Consider the following 17,421-nt stretch of genomic DNA (forward strand, 5'->3'; position numbering starts at 1 on the left):
TCATCCCTTAATTTGATTTTATTTCTTTTAGATATCTTCCCTTCATCTTCAACTCACCCTGTGTCAGCTCTCTCTCTCTCTCTTTACATATATACACATACATATATACATACATGCACATTCACTTATATATATATATATATATATATATAAACATATATATGATTGATATATATATATACATATGCATATTCCTTTCAGCTACTATGATATTGAGGTATCATGAATCATACACATCATCTTCTATGTAGGAATGTAAACAAAACAGTTCAACTTTAGTAAGTCCCTTATGATTTATCTTTATTGTTTACCTTTTCATGATTCTCTTCATTCTTGTGTTTGAAAGTCAAATTTTCTATTCACCTCTGGTCTTTTGACTGAGAAAGCTTGAAAGTCCTCTATTTTATTGAAAATCCATATTTTGCCTTGGAGCATGATACTCAGTTTTCCTGGGTAGGTGATTCTTGGTTTTAATCCTAGCTCCATTGACCTCCAGAATATCATATTCCAAGCCCTTCGATCTCTTAATGTAGAAGCTGCCAGATCTTAGGTTATTCTGATTGGGTTTCCACAATACTCAAATTGTTTCTTTCTGGCTGCTTGCAGTATTTTCTCCTTGATCTGGGAGCTCTGGAATTTGGCAACAATATTCCTAGGAGATTTCTTTTTGGGATCTATTTGAGGAGGCAATCTGTGGATTCTTTCAATTTCTATTTTGCCCTGTTGCTCTAGAATATCAGGGCAGTTCTCCTTGATCATTTCTTGAAAGATGGTATCTAGGCTCTTTTTTTGATCATGGTTTTCAGGTAGTCCAATAACTTTTAAATTATCTCTCCTGGATCTATTTTTCCAGGTCACTGGTTTTTCCAATGAGATATTTCACATTGTCTTCCACTTTTTTCATTCCTTTGGTTCTGTTTTATAATATCTTGATTTCTCATAAAGTCACTAGCTTCCACTTGCTTCAATCTAATTTTTAAGGTAATATTTTCTTCAGTGGTCCATAGGACCTCCTTTTCCATTTGGCTAATTCTGCCTTTCAAGGCATTCTTCTCCTCATTGGCTTTTTGGAGCTCTTTTGCCATTTGAGTTTGTCTATTTTTTAAGGTGTTATTTTCTTCAGTGTATTTTTCACTATTTTTGGGGGGTCTCCTTTAGCAAGTCATTGACTTGTTTTTCATGGTTTTCTCACATCCTTCTCATTTCTCTTCCCAATTTTTCCTCTACTTCTCTAACTTGCTTTTCCAAATCCTTTTTGAGCTCTTCCATGGCCTGGGACCAGTTCATGTTTTTCTTGGAGGCTTTTGCTGTAGGCTCTTGCACTTTGTTGATTTCTTTAGGCTGTATGTTTTGGTCTTCTTTGTCACCAAAGAAAGAATCCGAAGTCTGAGACTGAATCTGGGTGTGATTTGCTTCCTGGCCATATTCCAAAACAGCTAACTTGACCCTTGAGTTTTTCAGTAGGGTATGACTGCTTGTAGACCAAAGAGTTCTATGTTCCATGTTTCGGGGAGATGTGCCAGCTCTGCCACACCAGCACTCCTCCTTCCCCAAGAACTCCCAACCCAGACTGGGCTTAGATCTTCAGCAGGTTGTGCACTCCTGCTCTGATCAGCCACTTAATTCCTCCCACCAGGTGGGCCTGGGGCCAGACGCAGCAGCAACTGTAGCTGCCCCACCTCCACTGCCCTGGGGTGGTGACCGAACTGTGAACTCCTTCCACTCCCGCAGCTTTTCCCACTAACCTTCTCTACTGTCTTTGGTGTTTGTGGGTTGAGAAGTCTGGTAACTGCTGCAGCTTACTGATTCAGGGTGCTAGGGCCCGTCCCACCTGGCTCCTGGTCTGGTTGGTCTGAGCAGCTCATGCTGGGCTCTGCTCTGCTCCCTCCCAGCTCCCAGCTCCATATGGGATAGACCTCACCCAGGGACCATCCAGGCTGTCCTGGGCTGGAACCCTGCTTCCCTCTGCTGTTTTGTGTGTTCTGCAGTTCTAGAATTGGTTCAGAGACATTTTATATAGGATTTTTGAGGGACTCGACAGGGAGCTCACTGCTTTCCAGCCACCATCTTGGCTGTGCCCCCGGAAGTCCATAAACTAGATTTCTATATTCTCTGATTGTGTATTTTATTCCCTCTTTGAGACCATACAGATGAGAGTAAGGTTCAAGTGCTTCCCATTGCCCAACCCCCCACCTTTCCCTCCATTGCAATGGGTCTTTTGCTCCTCTTCATGTGAAATAATTTGCCCCATTCTACCTCTCCCTTCCCTCTGCATGCAACGTTCTCCTATTTCTCATCCATTAGTTATCTTATGTCATTCCCTCAAATTCACCTCAAGCCCATACCCTCCATGTAGGTATATTGCTTCTAGCTGTACCATTAATGATACATTTTCAAAAAGAATTACAAGTATCATCTTCCCATGTAGGAATGTAAACAGTTTGGCTCTATTGAGTAACTTATGTTTTATTTTCCCTTGTTATAGGGTTTATGCTTCTCTTGGGTCTTGATGTTGGAGATCAAAGTTTTGGTTTAGTTCTAGTATTCTGCTTATGAAAGTTACAAGTTCTTCAATTTTATTGAATGACCATCTTTTCCCTTGATGTATTATGATTAATTTTGCCAAGTAAATGATTCTTGTTTGTAGTCTTAGCCCCCTATCATGTTCCGTGACCTCAGATCCTTTAATGTTCAAGCTATTAAGTTCTATATAATCCTGATTGTGACTCCCTGATGTCTGAATTGTTTCTTGCCACTTGCAATATTTTTTCTTTGATGAGATAGTTCTGAATTTTGGCTATAATGTTACTTGGAGTATTTACTTTGGGATCTCTTTCCTGGGGTATCAGTGGTTTCTTTCAATGTCTATTTTGCCTTCTGGTTCCAGGATATCAGGGAAGTTTTCCTTGATAATTTCTTAGAAAATGCTTCCCAGTTCCTCCTTTTGATACTGGCTTTCAGGTGTTCCAATGATTCTAACCAGGATCTATTTTCCAGGTGAGTTGTTTTCCCAATAGGTTTTTGTTTTACATTTTCTTCTATTTTTTTCATTCTTTTGAATTTGTCTGATTGATTCTTACTGTCTCATGGAGTCAATAGCTTCCGCTTGCCCAATTCTAAATTTTAAAGTGTTTTCCTCAATTAGCTTGTGTACTTTCTTTTCCATTTGGCTAATTGTAATTTTTAAGGAATTGTTTTTTTTAATGGATTTTTATATCACTATTCCATTTGGCCAATGTTAATTTTTAAGCAGTCATTTTCTTCTTCCAAGCTGTTGACTCTTTCCTAATTTTCTTTCATCATTCTCACTTCTTTTTCCATTTTTTTCTTCTCCCTCTTATATGATTTTAAGCTCCATTTTGAGCAATTCTATGAGTTCTTTCTGGGCTTGGGACCACTTACCATTTTTCTTTGGGGTTTTGCCTATTGGTTTTTTGACATTGTTGTCCTCTTCTGAGTTGGTCTCTTGATCTTCCCTTTCACCATAATAACTTTTTATGGCAAGATTCTTTTCTTGCACACCTTTTTTGGCCTTTTCCCCTTTCTTTTTAAATTTGAGTTCTGTTCCAGGGGGGGAAGGGGCATTGTCTCAGGCTTCTTGTACTGGGGCTGCATGCCCTGGCTGTTTACCTGGTGTTGCACTGATGTTGCCCTTTAGCCCGTGGAGTAACCTCATGTCTGGTGATGCTCTGAAGAGGTAGTGTACAGGGTAGCTAACATTGCTGGAGCCTCTAAGGTTCTGGCAGCTTGCCTGGTGCCGAGCCAGTGTTTTAGTGCTGGTGTTTTGCTTGTTCTGAGGCCAGTGGAATGTTTCTGCATTTCCCCAGGGATATACTGAAGCATGTGGAGGTCTGGGTGCTGGAGGCTGCTTGCTTACCAGGGGCTATGTTGAAGCATGTGGTGGTTCTCAGAGCCAGAGCCTGCCCTTTCCCCTGGCTATGCTGAGACATATGGGGATTTCTGGTATTGACAGTTGCCTGCTCTACCACATTAGGGCTCACAATCTACCACTAATTTGCTGAGGTAGGGCTTGCTACTGGCTTGCTTGGATGCTTCCTGTCCTGGACTGTGCTCCTCTTTTATATGAGTAAGACAGAACTTTGTTGTTGATCTTCTAAGTTTTGTTAGCTCAAAGATTATTTGACTGTCTTTTCTGGTTTTGCTGTTCTGTGATTTGTTTTGGGGTGATATTTTATGGTTCTTTGGAGGTGAATATGGGAGAGTTATGACAATTTACTGCTGTAAAATGATATTTTTTAGGCTTCATCTTTCTTGACCACTGTAGCTTCTGACATGATTGTATATTCTTTCCTTCCTTGCCTATAGAAATATTACATGCTGCACTTTCTCCTATTTATTTAATTACTTCTCAAGCTTGTTAGATGGTGCCTTATTTTTGTCCCCTTAATAGAGTTGTTTTTCATAAATGTAGTCTCAACTTATCTACACTGTACCAATTTTATGCCATCAACTATTGCATCTTTGCCGATGGCTTCCAGATCTCTACTTTTAGTCCAAATCTCTCTGCTGAGTTTCAGTCCCACATTTTTGATAGTTCAAAAGTCATTGCCTTGCAAATTTCTTACCAGTGCCTCAGAAATACTTACCAGTGCCAGGGTATGATATATAGAAGGCTGGACTAAGAATCAGAGGTAAAAGGATTTTGGCCTTATATATGCTATATGTTAGATGATAATGGATATTTAATGATCAGTTTCTGATCTTCATAGATAGAGGGAATTATCACATTGTCACATGTCTAAACCAAAGCAAGCCAACAAAAACCTTCAAAACCATTGCAGCATCCAATACCAAGCTTATTTTCCTCAACCATCTCCAGTTTGTTCCTTCTTCTGATTTCACAGATTTCACAGTGGTATCACTCTTCACGCAGTTATCAACATTCAAAATCTTAGAGTTACCTGTGACTCACCTCTTTCCCTCACATTTCATACCCAGTCAGTTGCCAGGACTTGCTGATTCTTCATCTACAGATATTTTCACTTCTAGCCTTTCCTGTCTATTCTCATTACTACCACTCTCAGAAAGTGCTTAAATACTATCTGCCTGGATTCTTGTAATTCTGTATTCCTTTACTCTTCATTCTTCACATGATGGCCAGAAACATTTCCCCCATATCCAGATCTAGTCATATAAGTACTCTGCTGGGAAAAAAAGAAAACATTGTTTACTGACTGAAATGCCTTTTGCTATTTAATGCCTTCCAGGAATTGCACCATTCTATCTTTCATTCCTATCTCATATTTTTCTCCTCAATACATTTTATCTTCTTGCCAAACTGAAATGCTCTATGGTCCAACATTCTGTGTATCCCTTGGATAACACTAATCGCTATACCTGGGTGTACTCTCATAATTCTTCTCCTATTAAGTTCTTCCCATTTTTTTCATGAAGCCTTCCCTGATTACCTTGGTTGGCAATAACCTTCAACTTGCATAACACTATATCTTGTAATTTCAGGAATCAGTTACCATGTATATTGTGAATTGAATCTACTTTTATTGTTTTCTTATCCTCTTGAATGACAAGTTTAAAGTACAGAAAGCAATTTATTATGTATTAAACAAAACAAAGTATAAATATAGACCTATGTGCTCATAATATGTATGATTATTATAAAGTGCATCCCCAACTTAAACAGGCCTGATATGTGACAATCCGGAAAAATAAAAGAGATAAATTAGGGTGTGATTATATGCTTTTCAAAAATAATTCACAGGAGGATTACTCTAAGTAGAAAATTCTATGAACATATTTAAATTATGGCTTAGTTTAAATAATTTGACTTATACTTAATTTTTCAAAAATATCTACTGTACAATTGTGCTTCTTATTGGTAAGTTTTTTTTGCAGTGTTTACATGAATTGTATTTCTTGCTGGTACGCTCTTCCTGATATAGTTATTGGTAGTACTAATGATAATGTACTTTCATTTTTAGCTGAAATTGATGCTAATGGTTCCATAACAGCATGGGCTTGGAATTTTTTTTCTAGTAATAAAAACAAACTTGTGCTGACCCAAACACTGCATGTTTTCCTTCAGTCTCCTTTATAACCAACAGCACTCATTTATGAAATTACTAACCAAGGTCGGGGGTGTGGTCCGTGATCAGAGAACTGAGCAATGCTATCAGGCCCACACTAGGATCTAACCTATGACCTTAGCCTCATTAACACTACCCTCTAACAGAGGTAATTGAGCTAGCACTGTGACCTCTGATAAAACCTTCTCATTATTCCACTACTCAGAATATTTTATATAAAACACTCTGAGAACAGGGAAGAAAAATCAGCACAGCCCCCAGAGGAAGGCTTCTGATTAGAACAATGCCATTTCATAGATGAGAAACAGCACAAAGGGGTTAAGCGACTGCTGAAGGACACAGTGTTGGTTCCCTTCTGAGAAGAAGGGCAAATTTTCTAATTCTCAAAACCAGAGAACATGAAACAGAGGGTAATGTTTAAATTGTCATACATTGAAGGTAATTTTGCTCTCATGATATATGACCAGAAATATATATGCATTCCTATATATCACTTTTTATTTCTTAATTCTGTTGTACATAATTAATTTTCCACTAAAATGTAACCTTTAGGAATATTCATATAATTGGCCAACTTTACAGTTCCTTTCCTCTTCCACCCTCCTCTTTACACTTTGAGCTAAAATGTTATTTTGAAAACCTCACAGCTATTCCTTTTGAAATACCTGTATTTTTACATTGTCAGACGACTACACGTCTATGGCCTTCCTAACCAGAAGATATTTTCATCAAGAGTAAAAAGAACCAACAAAATACCTTCTTTGATTAATATTTTCTCAATTAGGAAATGCTTCAAATGAAGGAGAGTTCCCTGTGAAGATTATTAGCTAATCAGTTTATTTTATATAAGTTTTAGTGATTTCTATCATGATAAAGATGTGTTGGCATAAATATATGCATAGTCAATGTGAAACATAGAAATGTTATTCTAGATAGTTTTTAAAAAAAAACATGAAACTAGCACTCATGCTTATCAATATACTTGCTGCTCCCATAAACTTTTTAATTACATCAATTGGTGTTCTTGACCCTTAAATTGACTTAACATTTGCATATAAGTTTTCCTTCAGCCCTATGTGATTCTGAAATGTTAAGAGGCAAAATGAGTTTTCTTAGTAAATTGAGGTCCATGCTTTTTTTAAAGGGGATACTTTGATATATAGTTTTCACAAGCTTTTATCTTCTTTGAGAAACAAACAAATATACTTTAATCTGTCCACAGGTATCTCAAATAAAATATTCAACCATCCACTTTGAAAAATTTGCACACTGCCTAAGATGTACATAATACCTACAAAACGTGACTATTGGACATGAAGCAAGGTATGTTTCCCAATCTCTAAGAAATTACAAAAAAAAAAGATCTGCAATATAATGAATTATCTGATGAATGCCAGCAGGCAGGTACATTGGGATTTGATAGTATTACTATCATAGTTGGGATAGAGGATATCAGGGGAAACTTTCAACCAGTTATTCAGTCAATAAACATGTTTAAGTACCTCTTCTGTGAAGGAAATGGTAATAAATACTGGTGATGAAAAGATTAAGATGATGAAATACATTCCTGCCATCAAGTAATTTATACTCTATTTGGAAAAATTGAGAAGGACAATTGGAGAGATTGAATTTGAAATGAGTCTCGAAGAACAGAATAAGTTTTAACAACATAAAGTCAGAAAGGAGAAGGGGTGGGGTGCAGAGCCAAGATGGCAGCTGGAAAGAGAAACTAGCATGAACTCCCCACCAAGTCCCTCCAAAAACCTATAAAAGATGGCTCTGAACCAAATCTAGAACTGCAGAACCCACAAAATAGTAAAGGGAAGCAGGGCTCCAGCCCAGGACAGCCTGGATCATAGCTGGGTGACGTCTTTCATGCACGGACAGGGAGCAGAGTGGAGCAGAGCCCAGAATGGGCCACGTGGACCAACCAGACCAGGAGTGGGGCGGAGCATGCCCTAGCACCCTGAATCAGTGAGCTGCAGCAGTTACCAGACTTCTCAACCCACAAACACCAAAGATAACAGAGAAGGTTAGTGGGAAAAGCTACTGAGGATATGGGAATAGAGTTCGTGGTTCAGCCACTGCCCCAGGGGCAGCGGAGGTGGGGCAGCTACAGAACAACAGCTGTTGTTGCTTCTGGCCCCAGGCCCACCTGGTGGGAGGAATTAAGTGGCAGCTGAGAGCAGAAGTGAAGAGCCTGCTGAAGATCTAAGTCCAGTCCTGGTTGGGGGGTCTTGGGGAAGGAGGAGTGCTGGTGTGGCAGAGCTGGCACATCCCCCCAAGCTTGGAACATAGTACTCTTTACAAGCAGTCATACCCCACTGAAAAACTCAAGGGTCAAGTAAGTTGGCTGGGAACATGGTCAGGCAGCAAAAATGCACCCAGATTCAGTCTCAGACTTCGGATTCTTTCTTTGGTGACAAAGAAGACCAAAACATACAGTCAGAAGAAGTCAACAAAGTCAAAGAGCCTACATCAAAAATCTCCAAGAAAAACATGAATCAATTTAAACTTTATTCAACTACTTTTAGATCATCTGAAAATCTAGATGGAGGATCTTGGACAGGAAACTGTCAGGATTAATCCACTTGAAGTATGAAAAAATGCATAAGGAACTAGAGCCAAGATGGAAGAGTGGAGTCAGGAACTTGGATGACCCCTCCAAAATTTTCTTCCAACCAACTTTAAATTAACACCTCAAATCAAATTCTGGAGAGTAGAGCCAAAATAATAATAACATTATTATTATTGTTGATAATAATAATAATAATAATAATAATAATAACCAAGGTGAAACAATGTTCCAGGTTAAGACTACTTAGGAAGCTCTCAGGAAAGGTCTGTCTCATCTGGTAGATGGTTCGGCCAAGAGCACAACACAGGTCATGCTGAGGCAACACCAGCAGCAGTCCTTGAAGGCAGCTGCAACAAAGGCAACAGTAGCGGTTTCCAAATCTTTCAACCCACATATAGTAAAAGGTCTGACAATTTATCAGAAAGTAATTAAAAGGAATTTTTTGTTGGCAATGGGTTCGAGTCCTTGTTGCATTGACAAGACTCCGTTCTAGGTTGCAGTTGAAGGTGGGAGAGGAGCAGCTACTGAGGAGCAAGGACCCTTCTCACAGTTAAAGGGCAGAGAAGAGTATTTGTAATTTCTCACAAGGGAGCAGGGGCTCTGTCCTCCATTCCAAGGCAGAATGGAGCACTAGTGCTTGCCGACACAGCAAGGGCCTAAGTCATCATTCCAAGGCCAAAACAAAGAATAGCATTTTTGGCTACAGGGGAGCAGGGGTCCTGGTCAAAATTCCAGGACAGAGAATAGTGCTTGTGGTCACTCGCAAGGGAATAAGGGACCTGTTCACAGCTTCAAGGTAAAGAAGAATGTGTTAGTGGCTGTGGGGGAACAAGGTCCCTTCTTGGGTAAAGACCAAGGCATAGGCCAGCAAAGCAGGGAACCACAATTTTCCTTAGATCATACTTCGTTTGGAACGCTGAAAATAGATGGAGCCAAGAAGTAGATCTGAAAACAGCATGATGAAAAACATGAGCTTGGACCAGTACTCCTTCTAGCCCAGGAGTAGAGACCAACTTTACATAAAGTTAAAAATAAGAAATAGTCTGGGAAAATGTGCAAACAATCGAAAAAGAAGTTGACCTTAAAAAGTTACCATGTTGGTGGGGAAAGTGAAGATATAAACCAGAAAAAGAAAACTGTCAAGATAGCTACAAGCGAACACAAGACCAACAAGAATGGTAGAGTTATTATGACAATTAAAAGGGATATACATAGATTGAGGGTGTCAGTATAAAGTAACTGATGTGATGATTAAAAAAACATAATTATGGAGTGAAAAGGGATTGTTCTGGGAGAAGAGGTAAGGAGGAGGCAGAAAAGGGTAAATTGTATGACATGAAGAGGAACAAAAACATAATATAGTAGAGGGAAAGAAGGGAGGGAGAAGAGCAGCATTTGAGCTTTACTCTCATTGGATTTGGTTCAAAAAGGGAATAACTTACTCTGGTAAGTATAGAAATCAAACTTGTCCTACAGGCAGTAGGAGGTAAAAGGGGAAAGGAAAGAGGAGTTGTTTAGATGGGAGGGAAGAAGTAGCAAGGGGAAAAAGGTAAGACAAGGGAGGGGTGTCAATAGGGAGGAAAAATTGAGGAAGGAGGTGGTCAAAAGCAAAACTTTTGAGGAGGGGATGGGTGAAGGGAGAAATAAAGGCATAAATGGTGGGGAATAGAATGGAGACAAAGATGCAGATAGTAATCATGACTGTGAATGTGAATGGGATGAACTCTCTCATAAAACAGAGGCAGACAGCAGAGTGAATTAAAAACTATAATCCTACAATATATTATTTATAAGAAACACACTTGAAACAGGAGGATACACACAGGGTAAAGGTAAAAGGTTGGAGTAGAATATAATATGCTTCAGCTGAAGAAAAAGAAAAAGCAGGGGTAGCAATCCTAATCTCAAACAAAGCAAAAGCAAAGATAGGTCAAATTAAAAGAGATAAGGAAGGAAATTACATCCTGCTAAAAGGCACTATAGAAGATGAAGTGATATCATTACTTTACCTATATGCACCAAGTGGTATAGCATACAAAATCATAGAGGAGAATTTCGGGGAGTTACATGAAGAAACAGAGAGCAAAACTATACTAGTGGGGGACCTCAACCTCCCCAACTCTGAACTTGATAAATATAACCTCAAAGTAAACAAGAAAGAAGTTAAGGAGCAGAATAGAATTTTAGAAAAGGTAGATATGATAGACCTTCAGAGAAAACTTAATGGGGAGAGAAAGGAATATGCCTTTTTCTTAGCAGTACATGGCACGAACACAAAAATTTACCATGCACTAGAGCATAAAACCTCACAATCCAGTGCAGAAAGGCAGTAATAGTCAATACATCCTTTTCAGATCATGATTCAATAAAAATTATTGGTAATAAAGGACTATAGAAAAATAGCCTAAAATTACATGGAAACTAAACAATCTATTTTTAAAAAATAAGTGGGTCAAAGAACAAATTGCAGAAACAATTAATAATTTCATTCAAGAGAATGACAGTAATGAGACAATATACCAAACATTATGGGATGCAGCAAAAGTAGTTCTTAGAGGAAGATTTCTGTCTCTGAATGCTTACATGAATAAAATAGAGAAAAAATACACAAATGAATTGGACATGCATGTGAAAAACATACAAAAAGAAAAAAAAAGAAAATCTCCAATTATATACCAAATAATAAACAAAGATAGAGTGTGTTGCAAAATGCAAATTGGATAGTTTTCATTATGCTAAATTGAAAAGCTTAATGAGGACTCTTCCCAATTTACTTTCTACCAAACATATTTGCATAGGTTCATCATGTCCATCAATATGCAAAGAAGCAGATGGATCCAGCAGCAAGTCTCACCACATCCACATACCACACCAACATCCTATAGGTCTGATAGATACATCATAGCATTCAACTTGAGATGATAGCAGTCTTCAATCCAAGCTATCAGATTTGGGTCCCAGAGTGATATCAATAATTACCTAGCACCCTCACAGAAGAGTGAGGACTCTCTGTGGCTACCACTCTCTGTATCAGGCCTGAATATAGCTTGGTCCTTGCCTACTCCTTCCCCATCCGATGTTAGTTTGGGGAATTCTTGGCCTATCTCCCTCCAAAAAAGCTTAAGTAGACTTCTACTTGTAAAACTTTCCCATCTTCGGACATTTTTCTCTTTTCTACCAAAGCAGACTATAGTCAGAGGCTGAAAGCTCTGTGGAGCTAAATGGAAGAAGCAGGGAATACATGTACTATAACATGACATAATGGTCACAACAACTGATCACATATTGTACAATAAAGGAGTCTTTACATAAATTCAGAAAGTTAGAATTTATATGTACCATAATACAGTCAAAATTGGATTAAATAAAAATAACATAAGCAAAATATATTAAAATGTAGGAAAATGAAAAGCAATCTATTAATAATTGGGTTTAGGAGGAAATCTGAAAAAAATATAATAGACTATTTAAAAGACAACAAAAATATTAATATCATACATCAAAGCTGTGGGATATAGCCGAAGTTATTGTAAGAGAAAATTTGATATCACTGAATACATATAATAATAAGAAAGGAAAAGAAAATAAATCGATTATGAATCTAAAACACTATACAAGAGACAGGTTGAAAGAAAAATTTGTTTGGTGTTGTTTTTCCTTTACAGAAGAGAATGAAAGACACTATAAAGCTAAAAGGAAAAATAAATGAAATACATAAATGAAACAACTGAATTGATGAAAAACATTTTGAAGATAAAAACAATTGATAAAACATTAGTAAATTTAATGACAAAAGGAGAAAAAATATTTATGAAAAATACAATGAAAAAAGACAACAAAAATTATGTAATCTTATCTTTGCTACTTAAGACCCCTTAGACATCAGGCAAATCATTTAACTGGACCTCAGTTCTTTATCCCTAAAATGAAAGTGCTGGATGAGATAATCCTGAAGGAATATTTTAGCAGTAATTAAATGTTATGAGTTAATCTCTTAATATTAAAAATCCCAAGGTCAATTTAAGGTGTATTTAAAACACAGTGAAACAATATTCCATCACTTCATTTTTTCATAAAAAATCAAAGCTTACTAGAGGTTGTAGTAATCTTATGAAATATATGTGGCCTTTGGGACCCATTTACTAAGAAGTCAGTGATTATGGCATACCTTACTCATGCTTGCATATAAATTAAACAGAATGATATTCAGCAGAAGAAATCTTAATCCTGCTATAAATAAGAACCCAATTTTATTTTCCCAAAAGAAAATAATTCAAAAATTTCATAGATCTTTTAGAAGTTTATATCCTTGACAAAATCTTTTAGCTTTCATAAAACTTTGCTGCATTCCCCCTCATCATATGAATTGCATTAGCTTTTGTCCAGATTCTCCCTTGACACAATTTAATTCATTGAATCAATGAAATACACAAATTTTGCTGGCAAAACTAGACAGAGAGGCAGATCAAATGACCTAAGGGCTTAAAGGAGATTACACAAACTGAAGACAATCATTTGCAGCAAGCAAGTTTCTACCAGCCTTACAAAGTAAAGTGAAGGAATATTAGTTGAAAGACAAGACAATTCTGAGAGAATATCCAAGAAAGAGAATGCTTTTTAAAAGAGTATGATTACAGAAAACAACATTTGAAATCTATTTTTTCTCAGAGGAAATATTTTTTAAAAAGTAATAATTGATCATTGGGTTATGCATGACACATCAATAAAAATATTCTATTTAATCTGAAAGTAATTCAGGATAAAACGAGGAGCAAAGTTGATGAATAGTAGATTTGTTTTTTTTTATTATTTTAAAACTATGAATGGCAGAGTCAAAATAATGAAGGCCTCTCCTAAACACAGACTTGATGAATCCAAAACAAATCTATCTATACATTTGTCATTCCCTTGGACAGGCAAAGAAAGACTTGACCTCCTCACCAGAATACATATTTTTCCCTTTAAAATGAATATATTGGTAGTGATGCCAAGATGATGGAGAAAAGGGAACAAATCAAATAAGCTGTCCCTAAATCCCTTCAAAACACCTTTAAACAATATGATAAAACAATGCCTGGAGAAGCAGAATCCACAAAAGGATGGGGTGAAATAATTTTCCACCCAAAGACAACTTAGAAGGTCAGCAAGAAAGTGAGAGTGGAGCACAGTTCAGTACAGGCTGTACTAACACATACCCAGTCCCAGCAAACTAGAAACAAGCCTTAGGTGACACTGAATCATCAGCATCAGTGGTGGATTCCAGGGTTCAAAGGCCACAGATGATAAGTGGGTCAACAAACTTGTCAGAAAATTACAGGTGTCTCTGCAAGGACAGAGGCAGAACTCTGTTAACTTGCCCATATTTGGATCCTGGTCATAGTCCTGAGTGGCAGTTCCAGGATGTGGAGGAGCACTAACATCCCAAATCTTGCAGCCTCAATGGAGCAGGGACCCACATCACAGTTTCAGGACAGAAAAGAGTGATTGTGGTTGCTTTAACACCAGAGCACAGGGCAGGAGAGGAATAAACACGAGTCTCCTTTGATCATAAACTGAAAAATTACAAGTCCCCAGTAGTATCTCTGAAAACACCTGCATGAAAGCTTTGGACAGTACACCTTTTACCCTGAAAGCAAAGCACTACTTTAGGAAAAAGTCAAAAGTCAAGAATTAGGCTGGAAAATGAGCAAACAGCAAAAAATCTGACTACAAGTTATTTTTGTGATGAGGAAGATCAAAACCCATACTCAGAAGAAGATAACAAAGTTAAAGTTCCTATATCCAAAGACTCCAAGAAAAATATAAATTTGTCTCAGGTAATAGAAGAGTTCAAAAAGGATTTTTAAAATCAAGAGAGGTAGAGGGAAAATTGGGAGGAGAAATGAGAGTGATACACAAAAATCATAAAACAGAGTCAACAGCTGGGTAAACGAGGCAGAAAAAAATACTGAAAAAAATAATACATTAAAAGATAGACTAGGCCAAATGGTAAAGGAGGTACAAAAAATTAATTGGGAGAAGAAGACCTTAAACAGTAGAACTTGCCAAATAGAAAAGGAGGTCCAAAAGCTCATTGAAGAAAATTTCTTCAAAATTAGAACTGAGAGAAAGTAAGCCAGTGATTTTAAGAGAAATCAAGAAACAAAAAAACAACATTAAAAGTATGAAGAAAATATAAGACAATGTGAAATATCTCATTGGAACAACAACTGATGCAGGAAATGGATCCAGGAAAAATATTTTTAAAGTTATTGGACAACATTAAAAGCTATGATAAAAAAAGAGCATAGACAACATCTTTTAAGAAATTATCAAGGGACACTTCCATAATATTCTACTACCAGAGGGTAATATAGAAATTGTAAGAATCCACTAATCATGTCCTGAAAGAGATTCCAAAATGAAAACTCCCAGGAATATTACAACCAAATTTCAGAGCTTCCAGGTCAAAAAGAAGATATTTCAGGTAGCCAGGAAAAAAATATGTAACATGGGCCCAAAGTAAGGATAACACAAGATTTAGCAGCTTCGATAACAAAGGATCAGTGGGTTTGAAATATGATATTCCAAAGGATCTAAGATTACAACCAAAAATCAACAACCCAGAAAAAACGAGTATAATCCTTGTAGAGGGAAATGAATTTTCAATGAAATAGAGGACTCATAAGCATTCTACTTTGCTTTTCAAAAATTAAATAATTATTTTTTTTTAGTTTTCAACATTCATTTCCATAAGATTTTGACTTCTCAATTTCCTCTCCCTTTTCTCTTCCCTCCCTACACAGGATGGCATGGAATCTGATATATGCTCTACATATACTTTCATGAAAAACATGCTTTTTTACATTAGTCATGTTGTAAAGAAGAATTAGAATCAATAAGAGAAACCACAAGAAAGAAGAAATAGAGAGAGAGAGACAGACAGACAGACAGACATAGAGACAGAGACAGAGAGAGAGAGAGCAAACAGTATACTTCAAGAATACTTCAATCTGCATTCAGACTCCATATTTCATTTTCTGGATGTGGCTAACATTTTCTATCATGAGTCTTATGGAGTTGTCTTAGATCTTTGCATTGTGGAGAGGAGTTAGGTTTATCAAAGTCAGTCATTGTACAATGTTGCCATTATTGTGTACAATGTTCTCCTGCTTCCGCTCACTTTACTCAGCATCAGCTCATATAAGTCCAGGTTTTTCTGAAGTCCATCTGCTTATCAGTTCTTATGAAATAATAGTGTTCCATTACCTTCATATACCACAACTTGTTCAGCCATTACCCAATTGAGGGGTATCCCCTCAATTTCCAATTATAAGCCACCACAAAAAGAGCTGCTATAAATATTTTTGTACATGTGGGTCCTTTACCCAGTTGTATGATCTCTTTGAGATACAGAACTAGAAGTGGTATTGCTGGGTCAACAAGCATGCATAGTTCTATAGCCCTTTGGGCATAGTTCCAAATTCCTCTCCAGAATGGTTGAATCAATTCACAACTCCACCAACAATGTTGGGGTTCCCATTTCCATACATTTTCTCCGACATTTATAATTTTCCTCTTTTACATGTTAGTCAATCTGATAGGTGTGATGTGATACCTCAAAGTTGTTTAGATGTGCATTTCTCTACTCAGTAGTGATTTAAAACATTTTATATGACTGTAGATAGCTTTAATTTCTTCAACTGCTCATATCCTTTGACCATTTACCAACTCTTCCATTCTCCATAAATTTGACAGGTAAACTATTTCTTGTCCATTAGTTTGCTTACAATATCAACTTTACTATCAAAATCATGTACCCATTTTGACTTTATCTTGTTATAAGGTATAAGATGTTAGCCTATACCTAATTTCTATCACACAATTTTCCAGTCTTCCCAGCAGTTTTTGTTAAATAATGAGTTCTTATCCCAGAAACTGTTGTTTTGGGGTTTAATCAAAAAAACATGGCTATGGTCATTGACTGCTGTGACTTCTGTACCAGAACTATTCCACTGATCCACTACTCTGTTTCTTGGCCAGTCCCAAGTAGTTTTGAAGATTGCTGCTTTATAATATAGTTTAATATCTAGTATGTCTAGGCCACCTTCCATCGCACATATTTTCATTAAGTCCCTTAATATTCTGGACCTTTTGTACTCCCAGATGAATTTTGTTACTATTTTAACCAGCTCTACAAAATATTTTACCAGCTTGATTGGTATGGTCCCTTTGAACATTCTTAATGAAAATACCAGAGTTGAATAGAAAATTTGACTTTTTTCACAGTAAACTAGTTTAATGTAATAATTTCATAGAGTTATTTTTAGTGTATACCTATATAGCCTTATTTCATTTCTCAGAGTTCTATTTTAAGGGCTAGGGCCTTTATTTAAGGGCAGCCTCTAATCTGTTATGATAATAATAATAGTAATAGTAATAGTTGACATTTACACAGTGATTTGTGATGTGCAAAGCACTTTTATCTACATTATCTAATTTGGTCTTTATAGCACCCCTATGAAAAACATGTATTATTATCCCCATTTCGTTGCAGGAGAAACTGAGATTGAAAGAAATTCAATGATTTGCCCATGATCAAATCCAGCACTCATTCCATTATATTACATTGCCTTGCTTAATATATGTGCATCATTATTTATATCCAAAGAGATCACATTGTAGAAGAATAGACTATATTAAAAACAATGTTATGTAATAAAAAGATTGCAATGTTTTTATGGGGTCTGGCACATCAGAGAGCAATGTAGTTGACCCCCAGGTTTCATCATATTATCC

The sequence above is a fragment of the Trichosurus vulpecula genome, chromosome 3 (genome assembly GCF_011100635.1).
Source record: "Trichosurus vulpecula isolate mTriVul1 chromosome 3, mTriVul1.pri, whole genome shotgun sequence".
In the NCBI taxonomy this organism is placed as follows: Eukaryota; Metazoa; Chordata; class Mammalia; order Diprotodontia; family Phalangeridae; genus Trichosurus; species Trichosurus vulpecula.